We start from the raw sequence: 15,220 nt of genomic DNA on the forward strand, positions 1-15,220 counted from the left end.
TGGTCCTTTTTAGCCTCTGGTCATCAATACATGTAAATGTTATGAATAAGATCTAAGAGGAAATTTTGTGTCAATTTAATGGTTGATGTTTGTATTGAATAACTGAATTGCAACTTTTAATTTCACTTTGGAATTTTTGCAGAATAAAAATATTTGAATTAACAAGTTAATTAGGGCACCTCAGGACAGTGATGGAAAAAACTAAAAACTATATTCACTTTATTGCAGTGATCATATTGTTTTATGATAAAAACAAGCCATTTTGCTCTGGATGCAATTATTTGTGGTAAAGAAGTACTTTGGAATTATAGGTGATTTTTCAATTTTATGAGCATTTCTGTCAGCTGAAAATAACTACTGATTTGGGCTCTCCTTGGAAAAAGAGGTGGAAATTATTAACTTTATATGGAGGCATCGTTTAGCCATCAATCAGATATATTACTCTGGAAGCAGTGGAATATTGTTTTAAAATGTTTAGAATTCTGTAATGTAAGCCCAATCAAAGAAAAAGTCAGGTGTGGAAAAGTGATAGATGTGTGATTCAGAGACTCTGAGACTGATGCTGACTCAGTGTGCAGCAAGGTGCTAATTGCATGCGCTGTAGACATTAAGTATAAAAGCAGTTCAAAGCCTGCAAGATCCAGGTGGGCTTGGGTGCTGGTTTACAAGATAGTATGTGGTGTTTTTCATCATGCCCGTGTTGGGACACCAAAAAGGCCACCCAGTGTTTCCCATAAAATGTTATTCAGGTATAATTCACATCTTTTGTGATTAACCCTCCATGCTTTATTATATGTAAGCATAGCTCCTGTAGTTCTAGAAATGAGAAGACTAACTGAAAGATGCTATATTGGTTTGTTATATCCTAATTCCTAGAGAAATGTGTTCCTGCTAACTCTTTTGCTTTTCTTCACATCCTCTGAAATTATGATTTGCCTCCAACTATAATCTCTGCCAGATACAAATAATAATAACCAATAATTTTATGTCAGTGAACTGTGTACTACACAGTGTTCTAGATACTTTTCATATATTGACCCATTTTGATCCTCACCTCAACCCTATGAGGTAGGTAATATTATTTTTCCCATTTCAAAGATGGGGAAACTGAGACAAACATTACACAGGTAGAAAATGACATGTACTTAATACCACAGAACGGTTATTTTAAAAATGATTAAGATGTTAAATTTTATGTTATGTGTATTTTACCACAATAAAAAATTTCTAAAAAGTGACAGAGGTAAGCTATGAACCAGAGCCTCTGATCTTAGCCCTATTCTCCTCTGCTTAGCTTGAATTAACAAATCCCAAGTAAAGTTTTATTATCAGTGTTTTAAACATTATTTTAACAATGTGGTAAGTTAGACAGCTCTAACGGTATTAGAGACGTCTCCAAGAAGCTTGTTCAGCAATTTCTTTAATTTCCACTAGAGGTCAGTCAATCACCTGGCAATGTGAATATTGTTTCCTTTCTGTTACTGTAAGTACAAAATTTCAAGTATACCAAATTAAAGAAGTATGCTGTGAAAGAGACTTGGATAATAGCAGAATAATATTTTGAATTAGAAACATAATCAAAGAGTCATCTTTATAGTAGTAAAAGCATATATGACTACTATAAGACCCAATATTGGCTCAGTAGATTGTATTTGCAGATATCCTGCAAATAAAGATATCCTGTGAGATGATAGCTGGCATAGAAAAGGCTAATGACCTTGACCTTTCTTTATTGCCTCTAAACTAACTACACAGTAAACGTTAAAACTAGTATGCCAAATTCCTTTTCTTGATTCAGTTAATTCAATCAAGGACTTAGAATATACTCTGAGGGTAATGAAATAAAATTATTTTAGTTTTCACTAATTGATACTCCCTGGTAAGTTTAAGGCAATAAGAGTTTTGTAAAAAACTCTTAGACCCATATTGCCTTCATTTCTCAGCTTTCAAGTTTTAGAAATAACGAAGTATTGAATTGAGATGCAGAAACCAATAGCCTTCATTTAGGAGTAGCATTTTGAGGTAACTTCTGTGATTGTAAAAGAGGAGAGTCATATTTTGGAGGGGTCAAATATAGTTATTTGGGGAGTCCAGCATGGTCCTGAGTACAGAGTACTTTATTAGTTGACCAACAATGTTAGTTATATGTATGCAATGGTTCTGGCTACTGTCGGTTACATAAAGCCTTTCAGGCAGCCTTCAAACAAATGGAAACAATCTGACTTGACTTCAGATTTGTCACACTGGAAGTGAATGGCGACATGCAGAAGAGGCCAGGCCAGGGAGGGAAGTTAGACAGGAGGGGTGCTCAGCAGAGTTTGTGGGTATGGATAGGTAATAAGTGAAATCTAGGGGATCATTAATAGAGCAAGGGACAAGCGAGTCCTGGAGATAAATAGGCAGAAGCAGAGAAGATATTGGGGTTCCAGGTAGACAAGCTAAGACTTGAGAATTCTTCAAAGGCAGCAGAGAAGAACAAATGAACATGAAGGTTAGAGTTTATGATTTCTAACTGTACTTTCCCATTATTGTGTATTTTTATATGTCAGGTACTGTGCTAAGATGCTTTATAGATGAATATATTATCTCATTTTCTCCATGTAATAATCTTAGGAGGCAGATTCCAATCTCCTTTGACAGCCTAGGTGACTGTAGAGTCTCAGTAACTTGCCCTGGTCACATAGCTTGTAAATGGTAGAACTGATAGTTGAACCTAGGGCTGTGCGACTCATCTATGAAACCCTCATTCCAGACACAGATGGTATTTCTTTCTTTGCCCCAGTTTTTATGCTGCCTGCAGTGTAGAGACAGTCACAGGCTTACCTGTGGTGGGAAATTAACCGCACAGATAAACCCCATTACAACAAAAGTGGAGGGTTATAACTTCCAGGGAGGTGGGGTGGGGGACATTTTTGTTAAAAATGTGAAGTTCCCTAACCTTTGCCTATAAACCGTAGTAAAGACCTATATTCTCCATGTGGCAGTGATTAGATGGTGAAGCCATCTCTCCTATTTCTCACTACTTTGTTGTTTTTTTCCCTCCCCTAAAATCCACTAATTATCTTACTAGGTGTTCTCTCTGGTGGCTTGGTTTTTCATAAATGACACTCCTGGAGGTGCCCCCTCAAGGACTTTCTAGAGCCTTAATAGGAGGCGTAGTGGGCCAGCCTAAAAGGAAGTTTAGGGATCACTAATTTGGTGTGTCACTATACTTTCGTCCCTTTATTTTTACACCTGCAGGCAGCAGTGCTTCTGAGACCTTTTAGTCCTTTAAAGATAGCTTTGATCCTAGATCTCTTTCTGCTTGGGATATGTTTTTGAAGGGATGAGGACAGAATGTCAGCTTTCTTCTCCCAAAGTCACCCGTTGCTGAATTTCCCCTGTAATCTGGGCTTTCATTATTTCCTCCACGTTGATGGTGGTGCTAGACCTGGGGAACAGCATTTATCTTTTGTTTTTTGACCTAACTGACTGGTTAATGGTGAAAGAGCTGTCAGCTAAGAATGCTTTTAACAAGGTCCTCTTTCTTGTGGTCTAACCAGGGTCTATCTGTGGTCAACTGCAAAAAGTATTTCCCAAGTTCTCCCCCTTTTTCCGTCTGAAGTTCCTTGAAAGTGATACTTAGGAAGGGTGCATCCACAAGCTGTACAAGAGCAAGCAAAAGGAAAGTGCTCCTTTTTATATAGCTTTTAATCTCTTGGGTAAAACTTTGATTTATTTTGACAAAATAATACAGAATTCTTAACCTGAAGTATAATATAGCATCGGATCCACAGGTGCCAAAAGTCCCTTCTAAGCCGTTAGCAGGGTTCTGTAAGGCCAGACTGCTCGCTTTCTTCCAAGAGGCTTTTGAGATTGAATTTACTCATCCCTGTTTTTAATCCATGAATGCCCCAAGTCAGCTCTCTCTCCTCTACTTGCTATTTCAGAGAGAAGGAAGATAGTTGATAAGAATTTACCTACATCCAAATTTATAAACCTAATTGGATCTGCACTCCTCTATTCTTCTTCAAGTAACTTCCGAACTGGCTTTCCTGCTCATTTCCACTCTTGACTCTCTCACATCCTACAACTAAAGTCATACTTTACAAACGCAAATCTGATCATGGTACTCTTAAAACGTATTTATTGCTTTGCAGTGCTTTTAGGATACAGCCTCAAATCTTTAGCTAGTTACAAGGCCCTATAGGAAATGGCCTCTTGCCTACCTCACCATCTTTAACTGGCAGCAGCATAACCCTCTTCACCATCCAGCTGTAATGGCCCTCTTCGATTGCTTCAAATCTGCCAAGCTCTTTCCTGGATCCTCCTTTTGGAATGCATTCTTTGCTTTTCCTAGCTAACTGCTCGTTGTCCTTCAGAGTTCTGCTCAAATGTCACTCTTTCATAGAAATCTCAATGTAGACCTATCTCTTTTAATGATCAAGTTAATTGCATTATTTTCTACATGTTTTTATTGCCAGAAAGTTCAGGATCTCCCATTTGAGGACCCTCCCTTCACTTTGTGGGTTGTCTAAGAACCTGGAGGTTCCAAAGGACTTAGTTTCATGCACCAGGTGGAGAGTGAGCTGGAAATCTGGTAAGTACGATATAGCTGTGCTAAGAAAGACTGTTGAAGACTGACACTGCATAGCCCAAAGGGGCAAATTATCTACTACATTGTGATGACCTTCCCAAACCACAGAATGTATTATTAGATTACATTTATATACTCAGTCATTGTTCCTCAAAGCATTATCTTGTGTAATGGTGGTTATAGGCTGGGCTAGAGTCACCTTTCCTTCATAAACCCTTGGCTTGAGTTAAGCTTGAGTCCCCAGCTCAGAGAGCTCCTGCCTAGCAAGCATTCTTGTGACATTTAAATCCCTTCTTGCCAGAACACATTGGTCAGGGCCATGTCAGGTTTACCCCAACAGGTTGCCCTCACTTTGAATCCCAAGGAATATGCCCAGAAGGCCTGTGGGCTTTGCATTCCAAGAGAAAAGGTAGTTAGTTTTAGGTTGTACCCTCAAGCAAGGTCCTATGATACCCAGGTATAGGATACTTACTGATTCTTGCAATCTGTCACTAAGGAAAGCAACTCAAGTGACTTCACAAAATAAAGAAAATTAACTCCAAGAAGACTTTTGCCTCTCCCTGTACTGAGAAGCACCTCAGAGACTTTCTAGCTAAAATAATTTAATCTATACATCTTGGGCATTCTATTTAATCTCTGCTTTAATAGCCACCCTTTTATTCACTTGTTGATCTATTATCCTTGTGGCTATTTGTTTAAATGTCTGTCTTTCCTGCTATACTATAAGCTCCAAGGAAAAGGCAACTATTTCTGCTTTCTTTATTGATGTATCTTCAGTGACTCTCAAAGTGCATTGTACATAATTAACATTCTATGCATATTTGAGAACTCAATGGAACTGTAAGTTTTCCAAAGTAGAATTTTAATAATAACTTCTAAAAATTCAGAAGATATTTAGAAAAGTAAAGGCATGTTAATCATATCCCCTGTCATGGAACTAATTAAAATTCAACAAATAGAATGAAAAACAAAGACAAAAATTTCATGAAATTAGGAAATGGCTCAGTTCCAGGCTATGGACTAAGAAGTATAGTGAAATATGGCTCAAATTTACGAAGGATGCTACAAGCTGGTACATGCTTCTCTAGGTTATAAACAGTGCGAATTTCACTGAAAGTAAATGGGAGGCCCCGAGTGTTCTGTCCTGTGAGATTTAGGAGTTGGGGCAAGCCATGTGAAAAATTGGAAAATCCCCAAGGAAGCCAGTTTCATGTCTCAGAATAGAGGGAGGGAGAGGTGAGGCTAATTCCCTTAATATCTTTTATACTCAACTTCTAATCTATAATGAAGTGAAGGGGAAAGAAGAGAAAGAAATACAATGAGCTTTACAGAAGTTGACCAGAATCAAATGAACAGAAATGAATAAGCAATAAATTAGCAGACCAAAGTTGGCTAAACTGCTTCACTCTAAGCATATAGATAAAGTAAATTTCAGATTAAGAATTATCTGGGGAAACAGAAATCCCAGAAAAATATATCTATATTCACTCAAATAATTTGAAGGGAACACGGGATTTTTGACTATTGGAATTAAGGAAAGCAAGGCAATCCCTCTCTGGTGGTGAGAATCCTGGGGATGTGAGACTTTGGAGCTGTTGGCAGCCATGTTTCCTGCTTTGGGAAGAAGGTTGGTATGTCTGTGATAGAAAGAGCTAAGTCAACACATAGAAGCAGAAATAAAAGACAAAAGAAACACCTTGGTTGAGATAAACAGGTAAGGTGGCAGTGGTGTTTGAGTCTGTGGTTCTAGTTATCCCTGAGGCCCAGCTGCTCTTTTTTTTTTTTGACATAAAATATTATATTAGTTTCAGGTATACAGCATAGTGATTAGACATTTATATACCTTACAAGGTAATCACCCTGATACATCTATTACCCATATATAGTTATTACATAGTTATTACAATATTGACTATACTCCATATGCTGTACTTTACACCCCCGTGACTATTACTATTACTGGAAATTTGTACTTCTTAATCCCTTTCACCTTTTTCACCCATCCCTTCCAACCTCCTCCCATCTGATGGCCATCAATTTGTGTCTGTATCTATGAGTTTGTTTCTGTTTTGTTTGTTTATTTTGTTTTTTACATTCCACAAAAAAATGAAATCATGTAATATTTGTCTTTCTCTGTCTGACTTATTTCACTTAGCATAATACCATATAAGCCCATCCATATTGTCACAAATGGTAAGATTTCATTCTTTTTATGGCTGAGTAATATTCCATCATATATACAGAGGGTGCCAAAAAATGTGTACACATTTTAAGAAAGGAAAAAACGATTAAAATTGTAATAATATATACTGATAACAAAAGATGAATACAAGTCATGTTTGACTCCTGCAATTATAAGAGGTGCTCATAGTGGTTACTGTCAGCATTTAGACACTTCTGATTACGGTGAACTACTGCTTGAGCAATATTGATCAAAGTGTTCACTAATATACATTTTTTTTTGCATTTTTTGGCACCCCTGGTATATACCACGTCTTCTTTATCCATTCATCTATCGATGGACACTTAGGTAGCTTCCATATCTTGGTAATTGTAAATAATGCTGCAATTAACATAGGGGTGCGTATATCTTTTTGAAATAGTGTTTTGGATTCCTTTGGATACCCAGAAGTGGAATTGCCCAGCTACTCTTTATGCATTTCCTACAGTTGTGAGAGGTACTTCAGTGTCCTTCCAATACATTCTTTTCGTCTAAGCTAGTTCAAGTGAGGCTTCTACTATAGGCTTGCAACTAAAAGTTTTATCTAATATAGATAATAAAGATGGGCAGAGAAGATCCAACATATGCATCACTGATGTACCTGATAAAGAGAGCAGAACAAATGGATAGAAAAATTTTAGATATACAATGGTGAAAAAAAACCTTCAGAGATTAAGGAAATTCATAATTTATAGATTAAAAGGGCACACAGTTCTAAGAAAAACTGAGATAGGATGCTCAATACCAAGTAAGCATATAAGAGTAAAGTTAGTGTGCTTCAGGGTTAAAAAAAGAATCTTAATAGGTCTCCAGGTAGCAACAGCAAATCACCCAACAGGGGAAAATCAGACTGGCCTCAGACATCATGGTAACAGTCAAAGCCCAGAGGCAATGGAGCAGTATCTCTAGAGCATCGGTGGGGCACATGTGAGCAGACTTTATAGCTAGTCAAGCTATGGTTTATTTATAAAGGTATCAAACAATATTCTCAAACATCCAAGGACCTAGTTCCTGAAAAATTACCTCATGAATAAAATTAGTCATCTAAGTGATAAATAAGGAAAGAACTTGGGAATGGAGAAGCAGATGTATGAAAGGATTGGTAGAACAAATGGAATCCTTTTAAATGTAGAACTAAGTCAAATCTAAATAACTGTACATGTTATGAAAACAGAAGAAAATGTAAAGGGTATACAATTAATAATGAAAACAGGAATTATGTAATACATATAAGGTGGGGAATATAGAAGAGGTAAAGTTATGTGTAAGTATGTGAACTCATTCTTCTTAGTGGAGAGCCAGTAGATACAGCCTAAAGTTGATGAATTCGTTGGTCTGAGTGGAAATCTTGACACTGCCACATATCAACTGTGTAACCAGTGTAACCATCTGTGTCGCAGAACATCCATCTGTGTCATGGAGAGAATGACATTACCCACCTGCTAAGGTTGCCGCAAGGATTAAATGTACTAATGTTAGGTGAGTGCCCAGGACAGTGCCTGGCACTGCATAAACATTCCATAAAAAGTACCAATTATTGTTATTATTTTAAGGAGAAAAATGTGGGCAGGTAGTTTTATAATCTCAGGACAGCGAAGGTCTTTCGAAGCATAGTTTTAAGCCCAGAGACCAAAAAGAAAAAGATTAATAATTTGACTTCATAAAAAGTAAAAGGTTTTGAATGGCAAAATCACCATGATAAGAATCAATGAACAAATACTCAAGTGGGAAAGAATAATGGCAATGTATTTGACAGAAGAAGGATTGATATTGTTAATTAATATTCAGGGATCACTGATAAATCAACAAGAAAATACGAGCAACCCAGTATAAAACTGAGTAATCGATATGAACAAATATTTTACATAAAAATAAAAATTTCACAATACTTAGTCTTATAATTAAAGAGGTAGACATTAAAATGAGATGTCATTTTTCATTTATCAAATTGACAAAGATGAAAAAGTTTGAAAATATCTAATGAGGGAAAGGATATGGTGAAATAGGCATTCTTATATCCTTTCTTGAAGGCAATTTTGCATTTATTAAAATTATAAATGCTCATACATTTTATCTCTGCAATGCTACTTCTAAGAATCTATTTTACAAAAATATTTATTTTAGGGTACAAAGATATATGTAAAAGGATGTTTATAGCATTGCTTATAATAGAAACAATTTGGAAATAATTTACTTGACTATTGTTATTAGTTTGTTAAATAATTTAAGGTGCTTATATACCTTGGAATATTATATATAGCCATTAAAACAAAAGATGTGTAAATATATGTAAAAATAATGGAAAAATGGCCAGGCTACAATATTTAGGGAAAGAAGCATGTTACATGAGAGTAAATATAGTAGATCTTATTTGGAAAAAATAATATATAATTTGTTCTTATTGTAATATAAATGCACAGAAAATTTCTATAATGTGCCACAAGAATCATTAAAAGTTGTTGTCTCTGAGGTGGAGAGTGGAGATGCTGTGGATTTTAATTTTCATTTGATATCCTCTGGACTCTTCCCATTTTTATTACAGCAATCATCTTTTAATTTTATAGTAATTAAAAACAAACACAAATAATCTTTGATTGGTGGTGCTGGTAACTATGTTGCTTTTGAAAATGGAATTTAATATTTTGGGAATAAAGTTACTTTGTGTAAATAGCAAAACAAATCAAGTAAGTTCAACTAACGTTTATTCAACAAAAATTAAGTAAACCCCTACTTTGCATGAAGCACTGAACTGAGTGCTCCTGATGCTTCTAAGCCTGTGTAACAGAAAATGCTTGATAAATACTATAAATAGAGGTTCAGACATTTCCCCTAGAGGCTGGAGTTTTCTAATTAAAATCAGATGAAATGGAATCTGTTCACAAATACTATTTCCACTACATGACCATTGTTGTGATATCAACTTAGAAACTAGCACCAAGGGCAAGAACAATGCTATTGCTAAGGTTTGTGAATGAGGCTACACCAGTTTGTTGGCTTTGTGCTTTGGTTATAATAATGGCTGCCAGAGACCTGGGGAAAATGTGAGAACATGTTCTGATAATTCTGATGAAGACAGGAAATGAAGATCTGGTATTCCTGAGCAAAAACTAGATTTGATCAAATGCTATATTTCCCAGTGATGTTTAGCTTTTGTCACTATATGCTTATTGATGACAAAGGCAATGATTTTATGAAGAAGATTGTACTTTCATGGAGCCATGTGGACCTCAGCATTTTCTGGAGTTTGGCCATGTGATTTATACAAATCTATTTAGAAATTATGACTTTTTCTACTAGAGTCTGTGATTCTTCAAAACCTTGTGATTTCACTGAGCTCAAGATATTTGAGCAATGGAAAATGATTGCAGTATCCAGTTGACATTAGCTGTTTGATTCTAAATACCCATATATGAGGTCTGACAAGTTTGTGAACTCATCCTAGAAAAAGTGCTCCTTACCTCATTGCTGAATATCACTATGGTCACCTTCGAAGTACTCCCCTTGGGAAGCAATGCACCGATGCCAGTGCCTAGTCCACCCTTCAGAGCAATTTTGGAACTCTTTCCGGAATGGCCATCAGAGCTGTCGTCGTATTACCCTTGATGTCCTGAATGTCATCAGATGTCTTCCTTTCAATATTTCCTTTATCTTTGGGTAAAGAAAGAAGTCATTGGGGGCCAGATCAGGTGAGTAGGGAGGGTATTCCAATACAGTTATTTGTTTACTGGCTAAAAACTCCCTCACAGACAGTGCCATGTGAGCTGGTGCATTGTCTTGATGTAAGAGCCATGAATTATTGGTGAAAAGTTCAGGTCGTTTTCGCCTAACTTTTTCACACTGCCTTTTCTGCACTTCCAAATAGCAAACTTGGTTAACTGTTTGTCCAGTTCGTACAAATTCATAATGAATAATCCCTCTGATATCAAAAAAGGTTAGCAACATTGTTACAACAAGTTCTCGAACTTAATCGTCTGACCCTGTAGTCAGTTCTGCTATTAACTCCTGTTTTGAAAACTTGAATTTCCGCAATGCAGTTGATTAGGAAACAATTTGAACATGAATGAGTTTCATGCACAATTCATTGTCAGCTTATGCATGATTTTTGTCAGCAAGAAATACCAGGTGAACACAAAATACTGCACCCAGTTGAACTGAACCAAATAAGAATACACAAAACAGACACAGGCACACACCCGGAATATCTACCAGCTACCTCCGTTCACTGTGTTATGAGTCTCATCCACCTTTCCCTCTGATTTCAGATAAACTTCTTTCTACCACTTCACAATGAACTCACAGGCTGCAGCCTTTCAAACATTCACGTCCACAAGCAAACTTCAGGACTTTTTCAAGATAAGGTGCCATATGTATTAATGTATTTACTAACCACTTAACTTGTGTAAAACCTAGGTTCCTATCTTTTGTGTGTGTGTCACTGACAAAATATTTGAGTGTTATGTGTCCCTAACTGCCTGTCTCCCATAAGCTCTATGTTTTCTGTTGTGTGCTTTTTACATAGCGTAGTGACTTTTAGGAATGCAGATGTTTCCTTGTAGCAAAACTGGCTACCTACCCCATTAAACAAATTTATACTGATCTTTTTGCCTTTTCATCTTAAGTTTATATAGTGCATCTGATGTGCAAAATTTACTTGAGCAAGCAAATGAATGATGGAAATCATATTTTTCCTTTTGTTGTAAGAGCTTCATTGTACCAAGTTAGCTCAGCATTTCCAGAGTTAAGCCAACTTCTCAAGTTCTTTACTTGACATTTGGTTAGGCCTTCCTCATTTACACGTATATGAATAAATTGGGTGATTTTTCTAAATTAAAACTTTGCAAAGGGCTGCATCTTACACTAAGGTCCCAAATGCCACATGTTGAACTCTTTTGGACTTCTCTGGACCTCTGTGACTTAAGGTTCATTACACTGCTAGTCTTCTACATATTTATTATTATGTGAAGAAAACATCGTACAAAGTTTGTGGCGTGAAGTACAAGTAGCACGTGTTTGAAAGCCATGTTGAATGTTGAAGTTCTTTTTGAGGTTCTGACATGCCACGCATAGATCAAGGTGTCATAGCAAGCATTCAACTGCCTTCTTTACACCTGACTTCCAATGCTTACCCTGTACTCAGATTTGTTTCTTATTTCAGTTCACTTAGCAGTTGCATTGTGAATTATTTCTGTAAAAACATAAGAAGTAGGAAGGTATATTTTGGCTTGAATATTTGGTTTAAGGTTTTTGTTGTGGAAGTATATAGACTTTTATTCTGATTTTAGAAGACAGGAATTTGGTGCTCATATTGATGCTTAAATTGAGATTTAAGATTTCTTTTAATTTTTCTCTTTGAAAGAAAATATCTTTGCCAGTAGTACATTTAGTAAAGAGGGGCATTACAGTGGTGACCGTAAAATCTGTTCTTCATTCAGTCTTCACAGAACAAATATTTGTTAAGTTCCTACTATGTGCTGTACTGTTTTAGGTTCCAGAGAATATGATGATGATTGAAAATAGTACTGTCCTTCCTCTCATAATCTGGTGGTAGAGACAGACTTTAGTCAATTACTGACCAAAATATATAAGTTGTGATAAAGTGCTATGAAAAAAAAGTACAAGTTCCTTTGAAAGAGAAAAAAAAAAGGAGACCTAATTTGGATAAGTGATTAAGAAAGGACTTTCTGAGGAAGTGACATTTAAACTGAGACCTACAGGATAAGGAGTTTACCGGAAGGGAAAGGGGGTGGCAGGATTTCCAGGCAGAGGCAAGAGGTTTTGTGATATCATTTTATAGTGCTTATGACCTTTTGAAATGCTTATATAATTAGGTACTAGTATATGAGCAAGACAGTTTATAGAGCTGTGTTACTGAAAAGATGTGTATAAATTACATTTTTATAAATGAATTCCTGAATTCCTGCAGGCTTACATTATACTCACTGTGCTATATCATCTGCATTTGATTGATGTTCAGTTACTTCAATTACTGCTAGATTGATCTTTCTAAAGCACAACTTTGATAATGCTTTTTCCTGCTCAGAAATCTTTACCAACTCCCCAATTACTCAATAACGTCCAGACTCTAAAGTCAGCCTCATGGTCAAATTCTCTGAAACTGGTCCTAGTCTCAGTATCCCACTTAATCTTCAATTACTCCTCTTTTGGTAGTATTCTCTGTTAGCCAACAGATTTTTTTTTAAAAACATTTTTTTATTAGTTTCAGGTGTACAAAACAATGCAATAGTTATACTTTTTACCCCTCACAAAGTGACAACCCCCTACTCCCAACCCACCTCCCCACTCCGTCCCCCCAATATCGTGTATATCTATTACAATTCCATTGACTCAACTCCCTACACTATACTCCACATCCCATGACTATATATATATATATATATTAAATTATAGTTGACATACGATATTATTCAGTGTCAGCTTCAGGTATACAGTGCAGTGGTCAAGCCTCTACATGACATGTCAAGAGACTACATGACGTGGTCTCCCTAACAAGACATGACCATCTGACACCCTACAAAATATTTACAATATTATTAATTATATTCCTCGAACTGTCTTTCATATCCCTGTGGCAATATTGTAGTTACCAATTTATGCTGTCTAATCCCTTCCCCTTCTTCCTCATCCCCACCCTCCTCCCAACTAGCAACCTTCAGTTGTTCCTCTATATCTCAGACTATTTCTGTTTACTTTGCCCGTTCATTCAGTTCTTTAGATTCCACATATAAGTGAGATCATATGTTATTTGTCTTTCTCCAACTGACTTATTTCATTTAATATAATAGTTTCTAGGTCCATCCATATAGTTGCAAATGGTACGATTTTATTCTTCGTTATAGCTGAGTAATACTCCATTGTGTAAATGTACCACAGTTTCTTAATCCAGTTGTCTACCGATGGGCATTTCGGTTGTTTCCAAGTCTTGGCTATTGTAAATAATGCTGCAGTAAACATAGGGGTGCGTATATTTTTTCGAATTAGTGTCTTGGGATTCTCTGGATAGATACCTAAGAGTGGAATTGCTGGGTCATAAGGTAGTTCCATTTTCAGTTTTTTGAGATACCTCCATACTGATTTCCATAATGGCTGCACCAATCTGCAGTCCCACCAACAGTGCACCAGGGTTCCCTTTCCCCCACAATCTTGCCAGCACTTGTTGTTTGTTGATTTATTGATGATAGTCATTCTGACCAGAATGAGGTGGTATCTCATTGTGGTTTTTATTTGCATTTCTCTAATGATTAGTGAGGTTGAACATTTTTTTTATATGCCTGTTGGCCATCTGTATGCCCTCTTTAGAGAAATGTCTCTTCATATCCTCTGCCCATTTTTTAATTGGGTTGTTTGTTTTTTTGGTGTTGAGTTGAATGAGTGTTTTATAAATTTTTGATATTAACCTCTTATCAGATATATTGTTGGCAAATATCTTCTCCCATTCAGTAGGCTGCCTTTTTGTTTTATTGATGATTTCCTTTGCTTTGAAAAAACTTTTAAGTTTGATGTAATCTCATATGTTTATTTTTTCTTTTACTTCCCTTGCCTGAGGGGATATATCAGTAAAAATATTACTCAGGGTAATGTCTGCAAATTTACTCCCTATGTTTTCTTCCAGGAGTTTTATGGTTTCAGGTCTTACATTTAAGTTTTTAATCCATTTTGAATTTGTTCTTGTATATGGCGTAAGTAGGTGGTCCATTTTCATTTTTTTTGCATGTGTCAGTCCAATTTTCCCAGCACCATTTATTAAATAAACTATCTTTACTCCAGTGTAAATTCTTGCTTCCATTGTCATAGATTAAATGACCATATATGGATGGATTTATTTCTGGGCTCTCTATTCTGTTCCATTGAACTATGTGTCTGTTTTTATGCCAGTACCATACTGTTTTGATTACTATAGACTTGTAATATGATTTGATATTGGGTAGTGTGATACCTCCTACTTTGTTCTTTTTTAATTTTTAATTTTTTATTTCTTTATGCTTACTTTTTTTCCCCTCCTACTTTGTTCTTATTTCTCAAGCTTGCCATGGCTATTCACAATCTTTTATGGTTCCATATAAATTTTAGGATTATGTGTTCTATTTCAGAGAAAAAATGTCCTTGGTAGTTTGATAGGAATTGTGTTGGATCTATATATTGCCTTAGATTGACATTTTAACTATATTAATTCTTTCTATCCATGAACATGGTATGTATTTCCATTTATTTGTATCTTCTTTGATTTCTCTCTTCAGTGTCCTATAATTTTCTGAGTACAGGCCTTTTACTTCTTTAGTTAAATTTATTCCTAGGCATTTTATTGTTTTTGAAGTAATTGTAAATGGGATTGATTTCTTCTTCTGATAGTTTATTATTGGTGTATACAAATGCAACTGATTTCTGAATATTAATTTTGTATCCTG

The 15,220-nt window shown here is 35.9% G+C and overlaps 1 protein-coding gene across 4 annotated transcripts in view; it reads left to right on the forward strand.

The window, feature by feature from the left end:
* STK33 (serine/threonine kinase 33) overlaps positions 1-15,220 on the forward strand; it is a 162,015-nt gene that overhangs the window by 35,732 nt on the left and 111,063 nt on the right. For 3 of the 4 annotated variants that reach the window (XM_019629261.1, XM_019629260.1, XM_019629262.1), the window contains exon 2: positions 4,464-4,579. The exons of the other annotated variant lie outside the window; for it this stretch is intronic. The gene's annotated coding sequence lies outside the window, so the exon portion shown is untranslated. The remainder of the gene's footprint in view (positions 1-4,463; positions 4,580-15,220) is intronic. 4 annotated transcript variants of the gene reach the window in all.

This window comes from Hipposideros armiger, unplaced genomic scaffold (assembly GCF_001890085.2).
Source record: "Hipposideros armiger isolate ML-2016 unplaced genomic scaffold, ASM189008v1 scaffold_834, whole genome shotgun sequence".
In the NCBI taxonomy this organism is placed as follows: Eukaryota; Metazoa; Chordata; class Mammalia; order Chiroptera; family Hipposideridae; genus Hipposideros; species Hipposideros armiger.